This window comes from Xenopus tropicalis, chromosome 2, assembly GCF_000004195.4.
Source record: "Xenopus tropicalis strain Nigerian chromosome 2, UCB_Xtro_10.0, whole genome shotgun sequence".
NCBI classification, from domain to species: Eukaryota; Metazoa; Chordata; class Amphibia; order Anura; family Pipidae; genus Xenopus; species Xenopus tropicalis.
In genome coordinates this window covers 95075953-95100425 of record NC_030678.2, presented here as the reverse complement: position 1 = coordinate 95100425, position 24473 = coordinate 95075953, and the positions used below count along the sequence as shown (strand labels likewise).

General features: G+C 38.2%; 1 protein-coding gene across 1 annotated transcript in view; it reads right to left on the bottom strand.

Annotated features, from left to right (window-relative positions):
• Nucleotides 1-24473, bottom strand: part of rai2 (retinoic acid induced 2) — a 29861-nt gene that overhangs the window by 4943 nt on the left and 445 nt on the right. The window lies entirely within an intron of this gene.

The window sequence follows — 24473 nt, the reverse complement described above, 5'->3', positions numbered from 1 at the left end:
CTAAGAAACCATCCAGCCCCTTCTTAAAGCTATATAATGTATCAGCCAGTATGACTGGTTCAGGGAGGGAATTTCACAGCTCCCACTGTTAAAAAAAAAAACTCGAAAATTTAGACGGAACCTTTGCTTTCAAGGCTGACTGTATCAGGGCCCTATGTCATACATGCCTCTGTACACTATAAATCCAGCTTGCAGAGAAGTAACACCACTGCCAATCCCACCCAGCAGCCAAGTCCTGCACAGTGTGTTGCTTTATAAACTGCATTTCCCAAAGCAAATTCCATTCTTTCCTACTTATCATTTTTATTAAAGTCTGGGAACTAGAAACACAGCCCCTTATCTTTTCCCCGGCATAAAATAACAGACTCAGTACTGTTTACTTGCTAACACTGCAGCCAAAGCCTTTCAGCGGTTTTGGCAACTCGCTCTCCTGGGTTTGATGTCTTAAACATGGAATACAAAGCTTGTGCTGTACTATATGAAGAAAAACAAATGTTTCCCAACTTGAGTATTTCTTCTCCAAAAAAAGGCCGCCTAGCAGTAGATGACTTCAAATGTCACCGTTGCTAGGCAAACTCTCCGTTGTGCAGTGCTCATGTTCCTATTGGTACATTGGCAGGGAGAGTTCATGTAAGGCTGGGGTGCTCCTTGGACACAGCAATTATCCAGCCAAGAAGGAGTCTTGTTTTATTAAGGAGGGCAGATAAAACCAAGCAGAGAAAAGCTGACTTGCTAGTAAAACAGAAGGCAATATCTATTAGTTTTGTCTATAAACAAACACTCTGATGCCAGCGTGGGAAATACAGGCACTAGCTTGGAAATACTGAAAGTATAAATTAACACTTTGTTCACACACTGGATTACAGATAGCAAAGTGGTAAAAATTTGAATATTTTAGTTTAAGAAAGTGAATGTTTCCTTGCAATATTCCCCCCCCCCCGGCAGGGAATGTTGCACTAGCAGCCCCCCCCAAAAAAAAACATACAGTGAGTTCTTGGAAATCTACTGCCATATGCAACACCATTATATGAGTGGTTGAGATGAGGGGTTTCTATTATACCCCAAAACAAGAAAAGTCAAAGTCATCAGATGGACACTTCTCCATCATTCAGGAGTAGTTTAATTATCAGAGTCACACTACATGCCACACAATGACGTATCAGCACGGGGGTTAATTTTGAGTTTCCATGAAATGCTCTCAAAATCAAAAACCATCACGTTTGGTATCGCTGACGTTCTAAAGAGTTCTGTATCTTGTGAGACAGGCTGTGCTAAGAATCTCTCTGTTAGGGACACAGTTACTTTTAATGCCACTTGTCACCCAAATAACCACAACTGTGCGCCTCCTCCTCATTAAATAAAAACAATATTTTAATAACAAATCATTACTCTTTTCAGTTGGGGCAGCATTTCCCCCCCCCCCTACATGTATCCCCCTAGATCCAATATCTTTCAATAACTCCCCATTTTTGTTTATCCTATACTGTTTCTTTAAATATCCGTATTCCTTCAGGTCCCACTTACGCTTACACTATTACTCCGTTAAATGCTTGCTCTAGTACAATAACAACAACTCTACTAGATTGCCAATTTGCCATTTTCAAATAAATTGGGTCATGGAAAGCATATACCCTACCTAGAGCATTCTCTTTTATCCGCAGAGATATTTTTAGTAGCACATCATGTACGTAGCAAGGATTTTCAGGTGACTGCACACCATTTCTCACAGCGGCACGCTCTAGCAACCAAGGGCAAACATTACTATCACAATACCACTCCAACCATTATAAGCCTATTAGCAATACCATATTGAATTAGTTGTGCACAGTTGTGTTCAATGGGATATATTTTTTATTATAAATTCCATTAAGATTTATTTAGGTAAACCTGAGTGAATGGGTGACCTGGATCATGGTGCCAGATAATCAACCTCTGCATGAGAAATGTTGGCAAGTCCTTACCTTAGAGTTAATATCTCATTTCTGGTTTTCATAGCAGTGTTGCTAATCATAAAATAAGTAATGCCCCTGCATTGTAGCTATCATTGCTGTCCATCTAGTGGTCCATTGGCAAAATACACATCCAGACATTGGGGTCCGTGAGCTGTAGCTTCACAGGGCACCCAGCGTATGTGACCATTATCTTGTGGTATAAACAAGTATACAAACTATTTATTAATTTATATTACTATCACCCACTAATGATGTACTGACAGGTAGGATGCTATAGACTGCTTTAGCCTGTGTTTCAATCAAGTGGTAGATTAAAAAGCATTCCAGTAAAATGTAGGGATTCCAGTAAAATCCCCCCAAATACCTTACTTTGCAATATACCTTACAGACATCCTCTCTGATGCTACCATAACGCTAATGAAACTGCAGCTGCACTGTTTTGTCTGCATGCCAGGCTACTTGGCAGTGAGTATACATGGCGCCTAAGAGTGAAGTCACCACCCTTAATCACAGGTGGTATAGCGCCCAAAACACGTAAGGTATTGAGGCTCTGATTTGTTTTTAAGCCGAGCAAATAAAGATATTGTTTTTTATTGGAAGATTGGCTGCTGTCCATTTTTCTATTGTTCATATGTTAATTTTGGGAACGCTTAGGAACATGCAGTCTCTTCCAATTAGCACTAATAGAGGGCTCGAGTGGCTTAAACGAACAGTATCACCAAAAAAATTATTTTAATTTTAAAGAAATTAAAATATAATGTACTGTAGCCTTGAACTGGTAAAACATGTGTCTTTGCTTTATATATACACTATAATAGGAACATTATTATAATGTATATAAAGCTGCTGTGTAGCCATGGGGGCAGCCTTTCAAGCTAGAAAAAAAGAAGAAAAGGCACAGGTTATGTAGCAGATAACGGATAAAACACCATTGTATTCTACTGAGTTTATCTGTTATCTGCTATGTAACCTGTGCCTTTTCTCCTTTTTTCTAGCATGAATGGCTGCCCCCGTGGCTACACAGCAGCTTATTTAAATAATCTATAATAGTTTTTCTGAAGCAAACACACAACAGTAAATTATAATGTAATTACTTTGATACAGTTTCATGTTTTGCTGTTACTGTTCCTATAAGATACATATTAAGCTAGCAACTAAATGTGGCAAATAAAACATGACCAAGGGTAATTTGATTTAGTAAACTTTACCTGAAATTCATTTCTTATATACTGTGGTTCTTTTTTCCCCTTCTTTTTGCCCCACTACTGGACGTTTATGACGTTTATATTTCTCTGTACCAAGGAGTCCAATCACATTGATTATACCAGAAGGGCGACAAGAATTTTCAACTTGCAAATGCTAATGAATGCAAAACTTAACCTGTTCCTGCCGATATTCATTTTCAAAGAACAGGTCACCTTCCTGCTGTGCAGGATTAGTATAAGAGTTTATTACAACTAAACAACCTTATGTTTCCCAATGTGTGGTTTATGAACAATTATTTGCTGTATGCCATTCATGTACAATAGCAAGTAAACTATGCACCTGCTTAACTGTTCTGTTTAAGTGCTAAGTGCCAGCAGTAACCCCAGGCTTACTGGCATTTAAGTCTGGTGTTTGGTGTCTGAGGCGAAAAACTGTAAGTCAGAGCAGACTCACATAGCTTTAACGGCTTTGCAATCGTATAGTTGCCCCAGGCACTTGTGTAATGATCTGCACCCCAGTTTAGAGAGCACTCCCATTTGAAAAATGAAATAGTCTCGATTTGGTCTTTTGAGCACTTTTGCTAATTTGATACTGTAACCAATTTGGACGTAGTAATTATTTTCCATTCATTTTAGCTACTTCTACACCAGCAGCCCAGAATTCATTTAACAATTCACTCCAATGAGAAGCTGCTTTGGTATAGCCACTCTTCATTCAGTAATGCAAATAAATTAACATATTAAGAGCAATTACATTACTAATACCATTGAACCACTGAACATTATTGATGAATGTATATTTGTGCAGGTCAAATGGTTTTGTTGTATATTTTAATCAAACAAACACAATAGGTAACTTTTAAGGTACTTTCCTATTGGTTTTAGAGGTGTATAATGCAATGGCAAATACTTGTTTTTATGTTATATTTTCCCTTTAAAACAAGGAAATAATGTTGCATTGAGTACTGTGACAATTTTAACATCAGCCTGACATTTAAATAATTCCCAGTGAGTTAATGAATTCTAATTAGATGCCTGCCAATTGCTTGTTAAGGATGCTAACCAGCAGAAAAATGTCCTTTGGCAGTCATTACCATTGCTCGACCAGTTCTTTTTCTTACTTCATGTCAAGATCCAAAGGTAATGCTCACGCACAGCTCAGAAATATCTATCCTGATATGAAGTCTAAAGGAATTTTTTTAAAGTGATCTTTTTTAGGGTAAAATAACCTAAAATGCCATGTCCATTTCTTTTGCTCTTAGTCCTAGTGCTTTTGAGTATGCTGCAAACATCTATGTAGTAATGTTAGTAATATACAAGAGCAACTTCTGCAGAGTATAGGTGGCAATTTAAGGGCGCTCATGTGGGCGGCATATACTAACAGCTCTAACAACTTGGTATTGAGTAAAATAATTTCTGCAAGGTGTAGCAGGATGTAAAGCCTTGGGTGCTAATCATGTCATGCCAACCCCCCCCCCCCCCCCAACTTTTTTGTATGTAATATAGAGAAATGGGCCATGACTAAATATACAGAAGATCCCTCATTGTCAGATGAAAATTTTAAACCAGCCAAAACCCACAGTACATAAATATCAGTCAAGGACTGGTGGGCCACAATACCCACATGGAAAATTCTACTGTTTTGGCTGATTTTATCAGTATGTAATGCTAAGTTCGGGATGCAGCAGTCCTACAAGTTAAGCATTATGCCCTGGCTATGCTATGAAAGAGCACCCACTGTATTAAACTAGGATTTATATTCACAGTTTATTCATATTGTACTGTAAATGTGTGCTTAATGCCAACTGACATTTTGCTTTTGTTTTACAGTTTTACCAAACAACCTGGTTAGAAAACACAGTTAATAATAATGTATGCTTAATCCATGTTGCCTCTCAAGACTTTGTTTAGTTTGTGGAACCCTTAAGGGACCAGTATGGGTTGTCTCTACATGGGAAATTATAGTATTTAAAGTCAGACATGATAACACTATAGGACACTACTACTATAGGACAGGGAAATATCTGCAAATAAACCTTGCCATTATAGTGTGAATATATTTTTGGGGGGTGACTGTGTCTTCTGCTAAGTATTAATATTAAGAGAAAGTATGAGAACAAGGTCAGTATTAGTGTGACTAGTTCTAGATTAGGGTACAGATAAGATACAGAGCAGATGTGCAGAGTGATTTGCAAAAAGAAATGCAGCACAACAACATTTTTGACCATGCCCATTTTTGCGACCACATCCACTAAATACCACTCCCATTTCACTAAATTTGGAAGGTTATTTAAAGTTTGTGGGGGGCTGAAATTGTCCTTTAAGCTGCAAGTCTCAGTTCCCCCAAGAGACCTGTTTATCTTATTAGTTACAATTGTATCTCAATGCAGGTGTGACTTTTTAACTTTCTGGGCTCTCTGCCAAAAGCCCACTTATTTAATTAAATGTGAGAAACAATGTTTCTAAGTGCAGGTAAAGCTCGTTAAGATTTCTGGGCTCTCTTTCAAAAGCTACTTTTTAATTAAGTTTGAGAAACATTTGTATTTCAGTGCAGGTGAAGCTTGTTTAACTTTCTGGGCTCTCTGCCAAAAGCTACTTATTTAATTAAATCTGAGAAACAATGTATTTCAGTGCAGGTGAAGCTTAAGATTTCTGGGCTCTCTGCCAAAAGCTACTTATTTAATTAAATCTGAGAAACAATGTATTTCAGTGCAGGTGAAGCTTAAAGGAACAGTAACACCAAAAAATTCAAGAGTATAAAAGAAATTCCAATATAATGTACTGCTGCCCTGCACTGGTACAACTGGTGTGTTTGCCTCAGAAACACTACTATGGTTTATATAAAGAATGCAGCTGTGTAGCCATGGGGGCAGCCATTCAAATGAGAAAAGGCACAGGCACTTATCAGATAACAGATAAAACACTATTGTATTCTACAGAGCTTATCTGTTATCTGCTATGTAACCTGTGCCTTTTCTCCTTTTTTCCAGCTTGAATGGCTGCCCCCGGGGCTACACAATACTTATTATATATAAACTATAGTAAAGTTACTGTAGCAAACACACAGCTTTTACCAGTGCAAGGCAACAGTACATTATATTTAATTTACTTTAAAACTCTTTAATTTTTTGGTGTTACTGTTCCTTTAAGATTTCTGGGCTCTCTGCCAAAAGCTACTTTCTAATTAAGTTTGTATCTTTTTTAGCGTTCAGTGAGGGACTTTTCAGTGAGAATCTGGAACTTTGGGACTTCGGGTTGAGCTGTCAAAAGATGGACTGTCCTGCGCAAATCAGGACAGTTGGGAGGTATGTGTTTAGACTAAAGGTGCCCATCTTAAGATCCACTCGCTTGGCGATGTCGCCAAGCAAGCGGATCTTCTCCTGATATCCCACACCTATGGGTGGGCGATATCGAGAGAATCCAGGCTAATTCGATCATTTGACCTAAATTATTACGGTGGGTATAGGAAAAGTCGGTCCGGGGACGGCATCAACGAGCCGATGCGGTCGGACAGGCCCGTCGGTAGTGCCCATACACAGGCCGATTAGCTGCCGAATCGGTCTAAGGGACCAATATCGGCAGATAGAATCGTCCCGTGTATGGGAAACTTTACATACAAGAAGACACAGGACTGTGTTTTTGATAAGTGTGCAGCCAAAGAACCATAGAATGGTTTGGCTGGGCTACAAACTACTGTATATAGCAGTGATCCCAAACCAATGGCTCTTGAGTAACATGTTGTTCACCACCCATCTTAGATGTTGCTCCCAGTGGCCTTAAAGTAGGTGCCCATTTTTATATTTCTGGAAAAGAGAAGGTAAAAAAAGGGGGGGCTGCACTATTATGCCTGTTTTTTCTTTGCACTTTTCTTGCGCCACAGGATTTGCTAATCAAATCAGTGACTTTTTACAAGGCATTGTATGCATGATAATGAAAACACAGAATGTATGGTTTGTGAGTATTGGCTAGTAAATCACAGTCTGTGGCCACAGAGCACTCACCTAATTCTGTGAAAGTTTATAGCCGGTGACAGGCAGGTTTAAAGCTGGAAACAGTGACTTCCAATATATGACTCAAGGAAATACATCTGCCTTCAATTGGCCAAAAATAAATGATAAACAGCTGTACTGTAGCTTTCTATTATCTGCAGTCAGGGCAAATAAAAGTCATTGCCTATAGGTGCTGACTTACCCAATAGTTCCAGCTTAATACCATTCTGTTACTAGTGTATGTCCTGCCTACCTCCACAGCCCAATAGCATGCTTCTGCTTGGCACTGTAACCTCTGTTTAACATCAATCTTTCTGGGATTTTATTTTAGAGGTCACCATTCTTCATTCATTTTGCATTTTGTTTTTATACAGCATGAGCTAAACCAGACAGGAACAGAGCAGGACATTTCTATCCATCCCTGTCTGATGCACGGGTAGATAGAGTTATAAAAGCCACTCAGCTTGTACATGGAGGAAACCATAAAAGATTAAAAGCTTTGCCAATAAAAAATATCCGTGAATGCTGGATGCAGGTCCGCTTAATGTGCTTAGAAATAAAACACTGAAAACTAACAGATTTGGCAGCAAACAGCTGAAGCAGAGCACTGGATATCTAATGAAAAGCAGCCAATGCCTAATAAAATGCAACAGCAACCCACATCTGGTTCTTGTGAAGGAGTCACTCTCGATTTTACTGGTCTAAAAATACAGATGTCAGGTGGCACAGCATAAGAAAAAGGTATAAGCAGGCAAGAAAATACAATATACAAATAGTTCAGGTCAAATATTCTCTGCTGTATGTGCCTAAAATGGCTCCCTGTTCTGTATAAGGGTGAAAGACAATTCATTCAACTTGTTCATGAATGACTTAGGGAAGGTATTGTACATAATGCATCAAGTTTTCAGAGGTTTTCAGCCCAATTAGTTCTATCCAGGATGTGGCATACTTGCAGCAGGATCTTGACAAACTGGCAATTTGGGCGGCTAAGTGGCAGATTTAATATGGATAAATGTAAGGTCATGCACCTGGGATGTAAAAATACACAAGCCACTTATACCCTTAATGGGACTGCACTAGGCAAATCCATAATGGAGAAGGACCTTGCAGTCCTTGTAGATACTAAACTTGGCTGTAGCAAGCAATGCCAGTCAACTGCTGCAATGGAATACAAGGTTTTGAATGCTGGTAAGGCCCCATTTATAATATGCTGTGGTCTCCAGTGCTCATATAGGATATTACTGAATTAGAGACAGTCCAGAGAAGGGCAACTTAGCGGGTCAAGAGAATAAAAATTCTCAGTCTTGAAGACTGGCCAAGTTGGGGTTGCTTATGCTGAAGAAAAGAGCCCTTAAGGGGTCATATGATAACTATGTATAAATATATAAGTGGATGGTATATTCATCTCTCCAAAGCTTTCTTTACCAGTAGGTGCTTTCAGCAGATACAAGGGCATCTATTCTGCTGAGAAGAAAAGAGGTTCTGTCTAAATATTTGGTAAGGGTTTTTACAGTGAGAGCGGTGAGGTTATGGAATTCTCTCCCTGAATCAGTGGTACTGGCAGATACATTATATAGCTTCAAGAAGGGGTGGTGTTGCTTTTTTAGTATGAGAGAAAATACAGGATTATTGAAAATAGCTCATAGTACAAGTTGTTCCTGGCCTGGTCTGATTGCCATCTTGGAGTCAGGAAGGATTTTTTTTCTCCCTCTGCTGCAAATTAAAAAGGCTTCAGATGGGGTTTAACAGAAAGTGTTACTTTACTATATGACACCTCTGTGGGTCTGGTTATTTGTATAGCACTTCCAAACATACAAGATCTATATTCTCTACTCTGTCACAAAGCGGAATATATAAAGGACTGGTATCTTTATTTTCAAGGGAGGTGGAGAATCCTCAAGTGAATGAGGATACTGTGAATCTTTATTTTACTGTAGACTCAAGATTTTTATATAACATAGTAAAATAGTAAGTGAGGTTGAACACCACAGCCAAGTTTATCCAAATGAAACATTTGTTGTTAGATCCAAATGTATAAAGATTCATTTTGGCTTCCATGGAAAGTACAAAGGAGTGTTATCATGTAGAACCTCTTGTAGCTTCTCCCAATACCAGTTAATTGCTAAATAGGAATAAGAGTTGGTCAACCTGGATTCAGCCATCTTTCGCACATCCCTGCACTTGGAGAGGAAAAACCCATTCGGAAGAGGTTACAAACTGTAGATCTGCCAAAGGATAATGAGATATCCTTCATCTAAATGAATTAAATAAGAATTAATCTCTCAGTAGTAAACTGGGACCTAATAACGGAAGAGAAGCAGCGAAAATTACTGTTAATATTCATCACATCAGTAAAGGCTTGCAGGTGTCGGCCTACTAAGTGTATCATGACTCCCCCAAATAGCTTTTAAACTAGCATCTGAACAGTGGAATGTAAATAACATTACAGCTATTTGATCTTCAAAAGGCTCTTTAGTCAGTAACAGGAATTCTATATAGAAGAATATTCAAGGTTAATGCTCAGGCTTCTCAAGGGAACTGTTCACTCCAAGCACCAAACAAATCTCAAGTCAGAGTATATAGCACTTAGAGCTGAGGTGTTCTAATATAATCCCCAAATGCTGCTGAAAGTGCAGGCTTTATGGAAATATCTACGCAGTTAACACAATTATTGGATCAATCACTTTTATTATGACACTTGTGCAGATATTCAGCAAATCTCTCTCTGCCTTTCTCTGTGATGTTACAGCTCCAAGGAAGAGCCAAAGAGATTCCCGTACAGGATGGTGTTTTTACCAGGGGCAGAGGAACTGTCAGGGTGAAGGGTGAAGATGTTGAGGTATTTTTTTAAGCAATTAAAGGGTTAACATTTTGACTGTTGAAAAATCAATCCATCTACTTGTGAACTACAACTCTCAACACAAGGGCTGTAGTTGTACATCTGAAGAGCCCCAGGTGTTTGGTATGCTGCCAAGAGAATTTAGAAAAACAATATTTGGTTTAGAAACACTAGTAAATCTGGGCCTGTGGGAGTAAGTCACACAATGCAGGACACTCCACATATAATAATACAGTGACAACAGCCTTTCTATAGCTCTTCTTCCTATACAAGGACTGTAACCTTAATCACCCAAATAATCACCCAAACATATGGCACATATGCTAATATGTGTCACTGGTACTAGGCACCAGCACTCCCATTGACCACAGTTGGAAAGGCTTAGTGATAATACCTGTCTTACACAGTTCATTGTGGGATCCAATTTGGTCAGTATAAGTGGGACCATTTGGCCCTTTTAGCTCCTTTTGTGCGAAGTTTTGAAGGATTCAAGTTCAAGGTTCAAGGTGAGTGACAATAAACACTGTACCCCTCCCAAGCTCTGATACTTCCAAAATTAATAACTGAAAAGTGGATTTAATCTACATTGTTCTTGTTGGTAGGTGGTAGAAAATAAACTTCAATTTTTTCGTTACATTATTATCCTTTTTGCATTCTGCGCTGTGCCCCAACCTCTTCTCTAGAGTGCTCATTACTGTTTAAAGCCAGAGGGGGAAGCCCTAGAGATTGGGCCCTCTGTTGTTGAGTGGAGTCTAAATAGGTCCAATAGGTTCAAATGGCCAAAGGCTTGCCATGCAATTTCTCAGATCTGCTGGCTGCAAAACAAAATTCGGACTGGCTGTTTTAAATTCCTCAAGAAATATGGAAGCAAGTTGCAAATATTGCTTTACTCCAACTTTTTGATGGAAAAAAAACTTTTTGGCGTAGGGTAGTGTAAAAAAGTTTCCTATACAAAATCTGGGAAATGTCTATAAAATCTACCTAAAGGACTGCTCTAATTACAACTAATTTAAAATACAAAAAAATTAAATGCAACTTACATTACTTAAACGTGCCCTTATTTTTTATGATCTGGTAACTTTATTCTGAAAACCTGTTACACAGTCAATGAGCAGACCAATGAAATGCATTATGCAGTAGAAACCGATGAGACCACAAAAAAACTGTGTAAAATGCTGGAAAACTAAAATATAGGGGATGTAAAATTAGGGTTTCCCTGTAATAAAGATCTGAACCCCTATTTACCCTAGTCAACAGTGGCAGTGGTTTTAATGAGAGACTGGAGGTTTGAATTAGCAGATAAGTAATACAAAGTAACAATAACGCCTCACAGAACAATAGTTTTTTTGATCAGAGACCAATTGCAAAGTTGCTTAGAATAGGATACCCTATCCCTATATCCCTATAACATACCAAAACTTTATTTTAAGGTGAACAACCCATTAAAAATAATAAGAAGAAAACAACTATTAATGGTTTCACATCAATGCCAGACGCAAAAATGGCAAATGTTAAAAGTACCTCCAACAGTAAATGGGAGGTATCAATCAAAACTTAATATAAAAAATAATAATAATTTGTGATAAATGTACAAGGAGCAGTGTAATCCCACACGGACTAATTTATGTAGGCAGGACTGTGTGAAAATGAAGAGTAAGGGTTATGGAACACATCAATAATATTCTGAAAGGCAAGGAAAATCACAGTGTGCAAAGGCATCTTACCAATGATCACAATTAAAGTATGAATGCTTTATGGTAATAACATGGGTCAAACTGAGAGCAAGGGGAGGAAGTCTAACGGCTGTCCCAAGAAACAAAATGAATATATTGTTTACAAGCTTTAAAAACAAATGGACTCATCTCACGCTTGACTAGTGGTACATTTTACGGTAATTATCTTTACATTCTATTTAGAATTGATTTTATACATTCTAAAAAGTGACAACAACTTCCTGAAATATAACATCCAGGCCTGCATACTTCCCCCTGCCTCAAAATGGGTCATGGTTTGGTATAAGGTTACCAGATCACATGAAAAATATTGGTCACTTCTAGAAAATCCAGGTAGAATGGCCAGGTAGTTTGTATTTAATTTCAAGGAATGGTTCACCTTTAACTTTTAGTTGGTCTTGTTTTTTATTAGCTATATGTTTTTAATTATTTGCCTTCTTCTTCTACCCCTATGCAGCTTCCACATGTGGGGTCATTTAACCAAAAACTATTGCTCTGGCTTAATTATAGTTGCTAATTATTGTTGAGCTTTTATTCAGATACACTCCTGTTCATCTTCCACACCCATTTAAACCACTGTCTGTTTGCTATGATAACCAGGGAGCTGTTGCACGATATGCTAAATATTTAAAAACCCACCAAAATAAAAAATAAAGACCAACTGCAAATTTCCTTAGAATATCATTGTATACACCATACTAAAAGTTAATATAAAGGTGAACTACTGCTTCTTATGAAAACAGTCTGCAGTTATGGTATTACAGCTCAAGTGTTTCTGATATGATCTGGTTAAATTAGTTTACTTAAAAGTGGTGCAAGATCAGGACAGGTGAAGGGTAAATATGGCTTGACCAGGTCAGGGATGAAACATCTAAATGTTAATAATAATAATAATAATATCTCTGCCATTTTTAAATAAGTAACCGTGAATGGGGAGTTAAGGAATTATAGACTGTAGTTTCCTGGTCCAATTATCATAAGCCTGAAACAAAGTTAGAAATAAAGATATTAGGGTTAGGAACAGTTAAAAGCTAAAGGGGTGGGGGAGATTGAAATGTGCAGGGTTCATTGCAAAGTCATGGGGCTAAAAGCTGTTGGATTAGTTTCACTGCAACTTAGATTCTAGTTCCCCCCCCCTTCATGCCCCTCTGCTAATGGCCCAGGGTAGTGCCCACAGATTCCCTGAGATGCTGCCAAGCAGAGTGCAGAATCACCTTTATTGCTGCAGCCAGGAATGCATAATGCTCTTATATATGCCTATTTGTGATTGAATTTTTATTTTGAGTTGTTGTACATTTTTATTGAATTTTTATTTTTTACAAAAACCATTTTCAATTTTATATTATATATATTTTTGACAACTTTTTTGACAACTTTAATAAAAAAAAACTTCCCTGAAATCCATGTCCACCTATAAATGTTTGGGATCCAGCTTTGCAGCTGATGAACAAGCCACGTAAGATATCTATTCAGCATAATAAAAAGGAGCGCGTATAATTGGTGCAGTTATGGATACTAACTGCCTTGGGAGGAACTAATGCAAAACACACAGATGCTTCTGTCCCATGTGGGTCATTCTCAAACTCAGGGGGAAATCTCTCCTGCAAAATATATCCCCACCTCTATTAAATTATAAATGCAAAGAAGCGTGAAAAAATGTGTCAACCCTTCCCCTGTCTGCAAAATGGTTTTGCGTTTTATGACCACAACTAATTCAGATAGCAGGTCTGCATTCATTTATCCGTTCATGTAGCACTAAATACAGTCCTGCAGAGAAGATATGTAAATGTGATGACTGGGTTTTATGAATTACTCACCCTGCAAGTCTCAGTATAGTTACGGTGGCCTAAGGTTAACAGATTCTATGAAAAATTGTGGAAAATGTAGAAAATGCAGCTAAAGGGGCTACGCTGATTGCATTTAATGTGAATAAAATCACTATAGCCAAGTAATTTATTTATTAGACATTATATGCCATGTGCCATATATGCCCAGATTATATTTGAAACTCGCCAAACTGCCTGAACAATTTTGGGGCTATATGGACACCTTAATAAATCTAGATGGAATTCTGAGGTATAATGAACTATGCATTTTCAAACACCCAATTTGTCACCTTAAAGAAACAGTTACACCAAAAAATAAAAATGTTTTAAAGCAATTAAAATATAATGTACTGCAGCCCCACACTGGTAAAAATCTTCTATGTAACTTGTGCCTTTTCTCCTTTTTTCAGTTTGAATGGCTGCCCCCATGGCTACACAGCAGCTTTGTTTATATAAACTATAGTAGTGTTTCTGAAGCATACACACAACTTACCAGTACCAGTGCAGGGCAATAGTGCGAAATATATGAATTACTTTGATACACTTTAATTTTTTGGTGTTACTGCTCCTTTAAGGGCTAACCGCTATGGGAGATTTTGATCAGATTTTGTGGGTCAGATTTAATCTGATCTTGTCATGCAACAGCACAAAACACCACACCACACAACAGAATAAGATTTTGTAGGACCCTACCTAATCTGATCCCCCACAGCTGTAATGTAATTGAATGTAGTCTGTCAATCAGCATCAGATTTTATCCTGTCGGATGAAGACACAGCATGCAACATTCCCATCTGACAGGCAAATCGTGTCGGATGGCATATCATGTAGTTTACACATCAGTCCAATTATATTTTGATCCATGCAACTACATTCAACTTGTAGGATGTGTTTTGTCGATCTGACACCATCCAACAAAAGCTCCCATGGAGTTTAGCCCTTAGAGCAAAACTTATAAATAATGAATGACTGATTAGGATACTATTTACACTAAGCTAAACAGCTTAAAGGACAATGAAAGGTTAATATAAATTAAAAGTAAGTCTAAAGGCATTCTTTTTAAGTACTGCATATCTAAATTCCCAGATCCCTGCTTGCTTCTCTGAGATATGGTGCTGGCAGCCTACAGCAGTGTGAAGACTACAGTGACATCACTGAAATCTCTCTGCCCTTCCTGTAGGCTGCCAGCGGCAGCCTTCCTATTCTCTGAGCATGTGTGTAGCTTGATCCTGTCTGCTGTTCTGAGCTACACATGCCCACCAGCCAATCAGAAGCGGATCTGGCAGAGGGGAGGGGGAGGAGGGAATGAAACACATGTGCAGTATGAAGCAAGGAGGGAAAGGAAGGGAGAATACATTTTTAGAGATGACTGCCTCTTCTAGAAAATGTGAAGTAAGTGTGACTGAGTAAATATTTGATTAGGTGAGCCAAAAGTGTGGCGTTTTTACTAAACAATAGGAGGACTATTGGGCAGTATGCTTTTTAAATTTTGACTTGCATTCTCTTTTAAAGGGGAACAATCAAGTTCCATTTTGTTTGTTCATTTTTCCTATTAATAGTGTCTTAGAACCTGTGGAAGGTTACGAAAGGCGTCGAAAGGCGTCACTCTCTATTTTTTAATATGGATACTTTCAATAAAAATTACATTTTTTAATTAAAGATTTGTTTGGAGTTTGGGATACTATTTTTGATGTGATTTGCAGTTATGCTCTTTAATCTGGGGGCTGTATCCCATTAACTCTGGCCCCTTTTTTGACTGGCTGTGTAGAACCTCTATTACCAGCTGATTATGGATTGATAGTATGTTTTAGGAAAAACTCCTTTCCCTTACAGCACTAAGAAAGCAACTTTTTTCAGTACCATTGGTGCTAAGCCATAATATAGTGAAAACAGCACTCTAGGCAGAGAAAGAACCACTCCAATTACACTCACAAGTGCTGTGAGAGAGAGAAACTATCCCAAAAATGCATGCCATAAGCTTTTGTAGATTCAATGCAATGATTTGCCCAACAGAGCTGCTAATGGAGGTGCACCCTGCACCATGATTAAAAAGAAACTGTAATGGCTATGGGTCAAAGTTAAGTTAAAAGACAGTTTTATCTGGATGTATATGTTCCATGCACCAGTAGAACTCAAAACATAAAAGGCCATTTTCAATTTTCACCATCTTTTAACATCTTGGAGATGGAAACATTCAACACAAATTTGCAACTGCCACTGCTACTCTCCAGTGTGGAATTTAAAGTGCTATCAGTAACCACCAAGAATAATTATGTCTTATCCTTCTAGCCAGCCCATCTCCTATTTATCTTTCAATGTCATTCAAACCTCTACCTGGTGTTGAGGGTCAGTGGCAGGGTTACCAGAAACCATTCTTCCAAAAAACGCTATGTAATGTAAGAAAAGGTACAAAATTTGCAACTGTTTTAGCTACTCACTGAAACCAATCAACTGGTAGCATTCATGGCAGGGAGCTGGAAAAAAATATACACTTGCTAGGTTGCTATTGGTTACTAGACCTGGGCAACTTAAGTTCTAACTAAACATCATGCATTTGGTAAGGATGTAACAAGAGCAGAGTTTAACAGATTCAGCTTTATTCATCTTTATTCAGTCGTTTTACTAAGCAAAGTGAATCAAATATACCCTATCCTATGACCTACATTTGTACTGTAACTGTAACTATTACAAAAAAGCCACTTAAATGTAAAAGTTTATGCATTTTTAATTACAGTTTTAAAATGCTTTATTTCTGGGTTGCTCAACCTAACATTTTGCTTTATCTGCAACTATCACATGATGTGAGTCACTGTCAAATTTCAGCTGCTCTAACTGGCTGTTTCCTGTTTGAACCAAACATTTGTAATGCAGTTAGGCTGAGGAAGCACACTAAAAGGCCATTTATATGCCACTACATACATAGTTACATAGTTACATAGTTACATAGGGTTGAAAAAAGACCTGTGTCCATCAAGTTCAACCCATCCAAGTAAACCCAGCACACCTAACCCACACCTACCAATCTATACACTCACATACATAAACTATAAATACAACCACTAGTACTAACTGTAGATATTAGTATCACAATAGCCTTGGATATTCTGATTGATCAAGAACTCATCCAGGCCCCTCTTAAAGGCATTAACAGAATCTGCCATTACCACATCACTAGGACCTCACTGCCCTCACCGTGAAAAACCACCTACGCTGCTTCAAATGGAAACTCCTTTCCTCTAATCTAAAGGGGTGACCTCTGGTGCGTTGATTGTTTTTATGGGAAAAAAGAACATCCCCCAACTGCCTATAATCCCCTCTAATGTACTTGTACAGAGTAATCATGTCCCCTCGCAAGCGCCTCTTTTCCAGAGAAAACAACCCCAACCTCGACAGTCTCACCTCATAGTTTAAATCTTCCATCCCCTTAACCAGTTTAGTTGCACGTCTCTGCACTCTCTCCAGCTCATTAATATCCTTCTTAAGGACTGGAGCCCAAAACTGCACTGCATACTCAAGGTGAGGCCTTACCAGGGACCTATAAAGGGGCAAAATTATGTTCTCATCCCTTGAGTCAATGCCCTTTTTTATACAAGACAGCACTTTATTTGCTTTAGTAGCCACAGAATGACACTGCCTGGAATTAGACAACTTGTTATCAACAAAAACCCCTAGATCCTTCTCCATTAAGGATACCCCCAACACACTACCATTCAGTAGATAGTTTGCGTTTATATTATTTCTACCAAAGTGCATAACTTTGCACTTATCAACATTGAACCTCATTTTCCAGTTTGCTGCCCAGTTATCTAATTTTGTCAAATCGCTCTGCAAAGCGGCAGCATCCTGCATGGAACTTATAGTTTTGCACAATTTAGTGTCATCAGCAAAAATAGAAACAATACTGTCTATGCCCACCTCCAGGTCATTAATAAACAAGTTAAACAGCAAAGGCCCAAGGACTGACCCCTGCGGTACTCCACTAACCACACTGGTCCAATTAGAAAATGTTCCATTTACCACCACTCTTTGTACTCTATCCTTCAGCCAGTTCTCTATCCAATTACAAATATTATGTTCTAGGCCAATATTCCTTAATTTGAACATTAACCTTCTGTGAGGTACTGTATCAAACGCTTTAGCAAAGTCCAAGTAGATGACATCAACTGCCATTCCAGCATCAAGGTTCCTACTCACCTCCTCATAAAAGGCAACTAAATTAGTCTGGCAAGATCTGTTACGCATAAAACCATGCTGGCACAAACTAATAGTATTGTGAACTGCAATGTATTCAAGTACCCTATCCCTTATTACCCCCCTTATATACAGCCAATGTAACCCCATATGTACCCTAATGTGACAAAGAATGTGCCACAACATACAATCAAAGTAACCCCTATATGTACCCTAACGTGACAAAGAATGTGCCACAACACACAGTCAAAGTAAACCCATATATACCCTAACGTGACAAAGAATGTGCAACAACATACAGTCAAAGTATCCCCAGATGTACCCTAACGTGAAAAAGAATGTGCCACAACATACAGTCAAAGTATCCCCAGATGTACCCTAACGTGACAAAGAACAACAAGAGCAAAAAAAAATGAGCAACCACAGATGAACCCTTCCCAGCAGAGAAATGTTGAGTGGTAAATAGTCAAGATGCACCATACATAAATGTAACACGAGTAACCAGAAATGTACTAAGCCCTGACAGAGGACGCAGTGAGTGTTAAGAACAAATGAATAACACCAGATGTACCCTTCCCAAACAGCAAAAAGGATGACACAAAAACTAAGTAACCACAGAAATAACCTGTCCAGATAGAGGGACAAGGTAAGTGCTACATATGGAGAGTATAAAGACAGATGTATACTACCTAGGTACACACTGTCTGTACAAAATATTGAAAAGTCATGTAGTTGGGAGGACGGCCCTGCAATTACATAGCTGTAAATAGCACAGACTGCAAAACCCTTGAAATTGCCCTTGTGCCATAGCTATTATTTTAGCCCTTGAATTTTATAATAACATTACATAAGTTAAAATAAATTGACTGTCATTGGGCCGCTGATTCGACACTTTGTGCGGCAAAAACTTTTCTAAATTGACTCCACCATTTTCCCCTCCGAGAACACAAAGAGACTGATCACTTTGTGTCACAGTAATGAGATTTCAACCACAAGGAACTTAAAGTACCATTGAGAACTATAAACAAACACCAGGCCTGGAAAACAAAGAGAGAGCTTCTGTTTTCTCTGTTGCTGGTAAAGTGATGCCTGGAGCATCAATTACATCCCATATCTCAATGAATGAAAGGATCCTTTAAAACCCATTAGGCCATTAGGAAAAGTACATCCCCCCCTTCCCGTTTAGAGTTTGGGATAAAGACTACTATAAAATCTCAATGGAAATTCAGTCTGGCAGTTCTAAGTTTGCAGTGAACTGCAGCAAAGAGGTGCGACAGGCAATTGTAACACACAATGTATCCTTGGGGACCCCCTGGAATGATTTTTTACCCTCAACATTATATTTAAATAACAGTATCACTATATTGTGTTACCATTATATACATTAATATGACTGAATACTTAACACATGTATGTTGGATTTATGGCATGCATGCCTTTTTTAGTAGAATATTCATAATTAATTGTTTTGTTTTTTTTATCTATATTTTATTTTTTGTTGTCAGCATATTCCCAGTGCTCCTTTATGCCCAATGCTGTCCAACTTCATATATGCAGTAGGCCAATTATCAAATGTAAAGTATATTTCTGGGCAAGCTTTTAATAGATGGTTGTTGTTGTCATATATCCATGGGTGTGAGCCACATATGGAGACTTTGCTCAGGCCAAAAGCGATAAAAAGTCTTTGGAGAGCTACAGAGCTACACTGACCCTCCAGATAGGCAGGGCTGACCTAAAGCTGGCCATACACGCACTGATAATATTGTACGAAACCTCATTTCGTACGATATTCGGTGCGTGTATGGCAAGTCAGCGAGTCGACCGATATCGCAGGAGGCTGATTGGGCGGGTTAAAAGATTTTGATCGGGCGCCATAGAAGGCGCCTGAGCAAAGTCTGCCTTCAGGGCTGAATTGGCAGAAGGAGGTAGAAATCCTATTTTTTCTACCTCCTTATCTGCCGTTTCAGCCCTGAACGTTAGTGGCCGATTGAACGATCTTTCTTGCAACCGATGGTCGCACGAAAAATCGCAAATCGCCACGTGTGTGGCCACCTTTAGTTATATAGCAAGATTGCCGTTTGCAAGTCTGCCATTAGAATTGTAGTTTAGCTATAGCTCGAGGGCCTAAAATGAAGCTCTTGAGGGCTAATTATAAAAGATTATTACTAAAGTAAATGTCTAAGGTAGTATGAACAGAATACAGAATGTGTAAAGGAAGTATACAGTCATAAATTCATGTAATTATAGAGTTAAGAATTGAGTACACTGACAGACAGCCAAGTAACATACAAGCACAGTGGTATGGACAGATTGCAGCACATGCTATATTCTGAAACATGATCATTACTCCTAGTAAAACAAAAATGGTAATAAATACATATTCATGATCTAATTAAAGAAAAAAATACAATGTTCCTATGATTGTTCTCTGGAAAGTTAATTGAGCTTAAACAAAAATAGAACATCCTCCCTCATCTGTCTTCTAAGAACAACACAGGCTGGTTAGTCTCCTCGTCCAAGAGCTCTGGCTCCAAATTATCCAAATAAAATGTATCACTGGGAACAAGTCTCCTGAATTATCCTTTATATTTCCTATAAGCTTGAAAATTGCAAGCATTTTTCATTGCCATCGCAGGAGAGAGAACTGGATGTGTCGGCCAGAGTAATATAATTATCAGGTGCTGGGCAAGGTCTTTTCTATACCAAGACTGCAGCAGATTTAGATTGAGCTGAATTGACTGTCATTCTAGTAAGGTGCAAGAAATGTGCTTTTTCTGAACTGTATTTATGAGGCTCCAAGGAAGAGAATTTACCTAGGGTCTTGTGCATGGATGGACATGCAGATTGACAGCTTTAGATAGGAAATATCTGGCTAGCATCCACACAGCACTGCATATTAGCTATGCAAGAATCACAGTGCAGGTAGTAGCTAAGATAATAGTATCTGGGGCTGGACTGTGCTTGGCATTGTAGGGCAAGATGGTGGTAGTTGTAGTTGTTGGTGATGTACAATTACTAGCTGGCAGCTGGCAGGAGAGCTGGAAATGTACTTCAGCATCTGGAGAGCAATCCCTAAATTAGAAAGTTCTACAATATTTGCCTGGCTTAAAAAACCCTTTTCCTTTGCATATAGCTGTACATAAATAGGATCTATAGACTAGAATGCTTGGGATCTGGGGTTATTTTCCTAATCTAGATCTCCATACCTTTGCCCCTATATTTAATAAATGGCACTAATTTGCTCAGGAGCAGTTACCCATAGCAATCAATAAGTTTGGTTTTAGGCAGGTGATTTTACCTTCTAATTCATTGCTATAGGTTACTGCTCCTGGAAGCTTTTTATTACATAACATTTAAACATTAAATAAACCCAGCAGGATTGTTTTGCAATTGCCATGGATGCATGCAGCTTACAGTAGTTACCATAAAGTACAAGGTTATGTTTTATTATTACACAGAAAAATTAAATCATTTTTAAAAATTTGAATTATTTGCATAAAATGGACTCTATGGGAGATAGATTTAAGCTGGCCATACATGTAGCTATAAAATTGTATCAAACAAACATTTATGTTATTCATGGGACAGATTTATATAAAGGCACCCAAGGGGCCGTGCTTAGGGTAGCAGTTAAACGGGTAGCCCTCAGTTACCTACATGATAAAATAAATATTTTTCAAGGAAAAAAATCTCTCCAGCTGGGGGGGTGAGTGGTACCTAGCTCATAGGTATGCAGTTTTGCTGGAAGTGACGTCACACACAACTGGATGTGACGTCACACACATGCGCAGATCGCAGGCTTGGGGGTACACTTAGGTCCGATGCCTAAATAAAGCACTGGGTACAATAAAAATGTAAATTACCAATACAGCATGTCTCCAGTGCATGGTGTACCTTGTAATGTATCCAACCCTGCTGCAAACTAAGTGGTCAGATACCATAGAGAATTAAGCTGAAACTTGGAATTTCACATTAGATATTAGTGGCTACACTTTTTACCTTTTTTTATATATATATCTTTGTGCAGTTACAACAGTCTTTGTGCAAATCAATTCCTGTCTCCAAACAGTCAGGGTTAATACAATTATAATAAGCATGGATGGGTCACATGCTAGATAAGCATCACTGACGATAGTAAAGAAGATCAGCCATCTTTAATAATATATTAGTTGCCCTTTAGGATGCCATATTTTAGTATTAGAGACACCTGAGAATTTAGGCCCACCAAGGCATGCATGCTTGCAGCAACCTTACTTGATAAACTTGTGCTGGGAATTTCTGGCTGCTGTATCATCAAAAATCAGGAAATTGGGTCCTAAGGATTTTTATTTTCTTAACAAGCTTTAATGGCAATTTGGGCTTGCATACCAAGTGGGTGGTAAAACAAACAAGAGTAACAGGCATTTCTGTATCTTTCATATGAAATCTATATTATGCTGGTGTTTTATATAAATACACTGAGATTACAGTTGCACTTTGTATAACTCATGCAGCAGGATGATAGACCGTATTGCACAGTAACAACGTACAGTAGCATGTTTCAGTGTTTTCTAGATACCTTAGGAAACAGTACTCCAAATTACAGATAGACCCCTTATCTGGAAAAGCCCAGGTCCCAAGCATTTCACATAATAGAATCTTTACCTATAGAGAAAAGGCTAGTATTTTTAAATTTTCCATAATCATTTGGCCACCAGGGGCACACTTTCATTGGTGTGAAGGAATGCTGTGCAGAAAAGCGACCTAAAAACCCACATAAATAAATACATCTAAAATATAATAAACACATAAATAATGTTCTCTGGGCCCATGCATTTTACTTTTCTTTATAGCTTTCTTATAAAAAAAATATATAAGAGTCAGACCAGCACTGTGTTAATGCAGGGCTTCTCTTTTCATTACGAATAACAGTGGCCAAACAAAGATATTTTTTCCCAAACCTCATATCAATGGCAAATAAGGTCCCTGATACTTAGAATTTCTGATATTAAAAATAATAAAATTATAAATACAAACTAATTATTAATTAAAAAAAAAAACAAAAAAGAATAATAAATGCTAAAGGGGTTAATTGTAGACTTGGCTGTAAAAGGGTTTCCTGTGTGATGGTCGTTTTGTAAGTCCCATGCATTATGCATTAGAGATGTGAGTTCCTAAAATCCAGCATCAAATTATCCCACAGCACCACCCCAAAGACATGAAAGTCCATCCAGGCTGAAATAATTGCTTGTGCGTCCCGCGCATCCTGTCCTTTGGCCACCAAAAACCCAAGTGCATGAATGCATTATTACTTTAACATGCAGGCAGCTTCCGAGCAATACAATGGAAGCCAAAACAGTTCTGACCAGATCGGATTTACAGAAAAAGAGATATATGTGCAAAACTACAGCCCTGCTCCATCTGGAGAATCCTCCATTTTGCTTTTCATCTGCTGTTAAAAGACAATGGAAAATAACATTTTCATTCCAGCATGCAGCTCCATCTGACATATCTGAATTGGGCCCTGTCAGACTATAATTAAAGGGTCCTCCCACCTATTTTTATTCAAATACTAAGGTGGAATACAATAGTTTCTTGTGTAACGCCAAAGCATTGATTTTTGGCTCCTGCTGCTAATAATACATCTGTCACAACTTAACCACTTCACATTTTAAATGGGGAAATATTTTTATAATTATATGAATGCTATGAAAAAAATGTGTTTGTCTCTCTTTTCAGCATGGCATTGTCACAGCTTTACAGGACGGTTCATTGCTCTTATCACGCTCCCTTGCGCTCAATTAAAGAGATACTACATGATTGTAGTCTAAATGTAAATAGTCTTATTGAAAATAAAATATCTTAAAAATGAAAAAAAAACCCTATGAATCCAAAGAAGCACTCTGTAGATAGAAACCACCTTCTCCAGCAGGGACGAATCACCCCCTCCTCATTACTGAGCCACCAAATATATCTGCCTAGCCAAAAAATAAAGGAAAGAAAATGACCCCTGGGATTTGTGCATGTGAAACACAAGGCAGCAGCTGTTTGGCAACATTTCTTAAGTCTAAACAGAAAATGCGATGACATTTAATTTAGGAAAATCTGCCCCTTTTTTTTAGCTGCATAATGCACAAAAAGGCATATTTCACTGGAAATGACAAATAAGTCAAGGTGATATTTTGGTTACAATGGTCATAGAATAGATCACAGTATATTAGACAAGGGAAGACATATAAACAGAATGAATATATATATATATATACTTACAAAATGCAATATATACTTACAAAATGCATATGCATTAAGACAAATGGTTATTTAGACACATATAGAAAGATAGAAGGATGACAGATGATGATAGATAGATAGATAGATAGATAGATAGATGATAGATAGATACATAGGAGGCATTACTGATGTATCTATCTAACTTGCAATCCTTCAGTTGTTGGTAAACTACAATTTTTAGCCTTCAGAGTTGGGATAATTGTACAACTGGCTGAGGGCTTCTGCTTGCCCCCTCAAAAGATGAAATGTTTCCCATGAATATACCTTGCAAAAGAAGAAATGTGTACAACAGTTTTACATGTCAATAACATAATCTGTTCATGTGTGTGAGAGGCTGGTTGAGCCTGCCATCCCAGCAGCACAAGAACATACAGGCAGAGCTGTTCCTGCTGGAGAGGATCCAGGGTAAGGAGTAGGATCCCCGCAGCAGCCTCCATGGCTGTGTGTTCTGACAGCAGGGAAGGGACA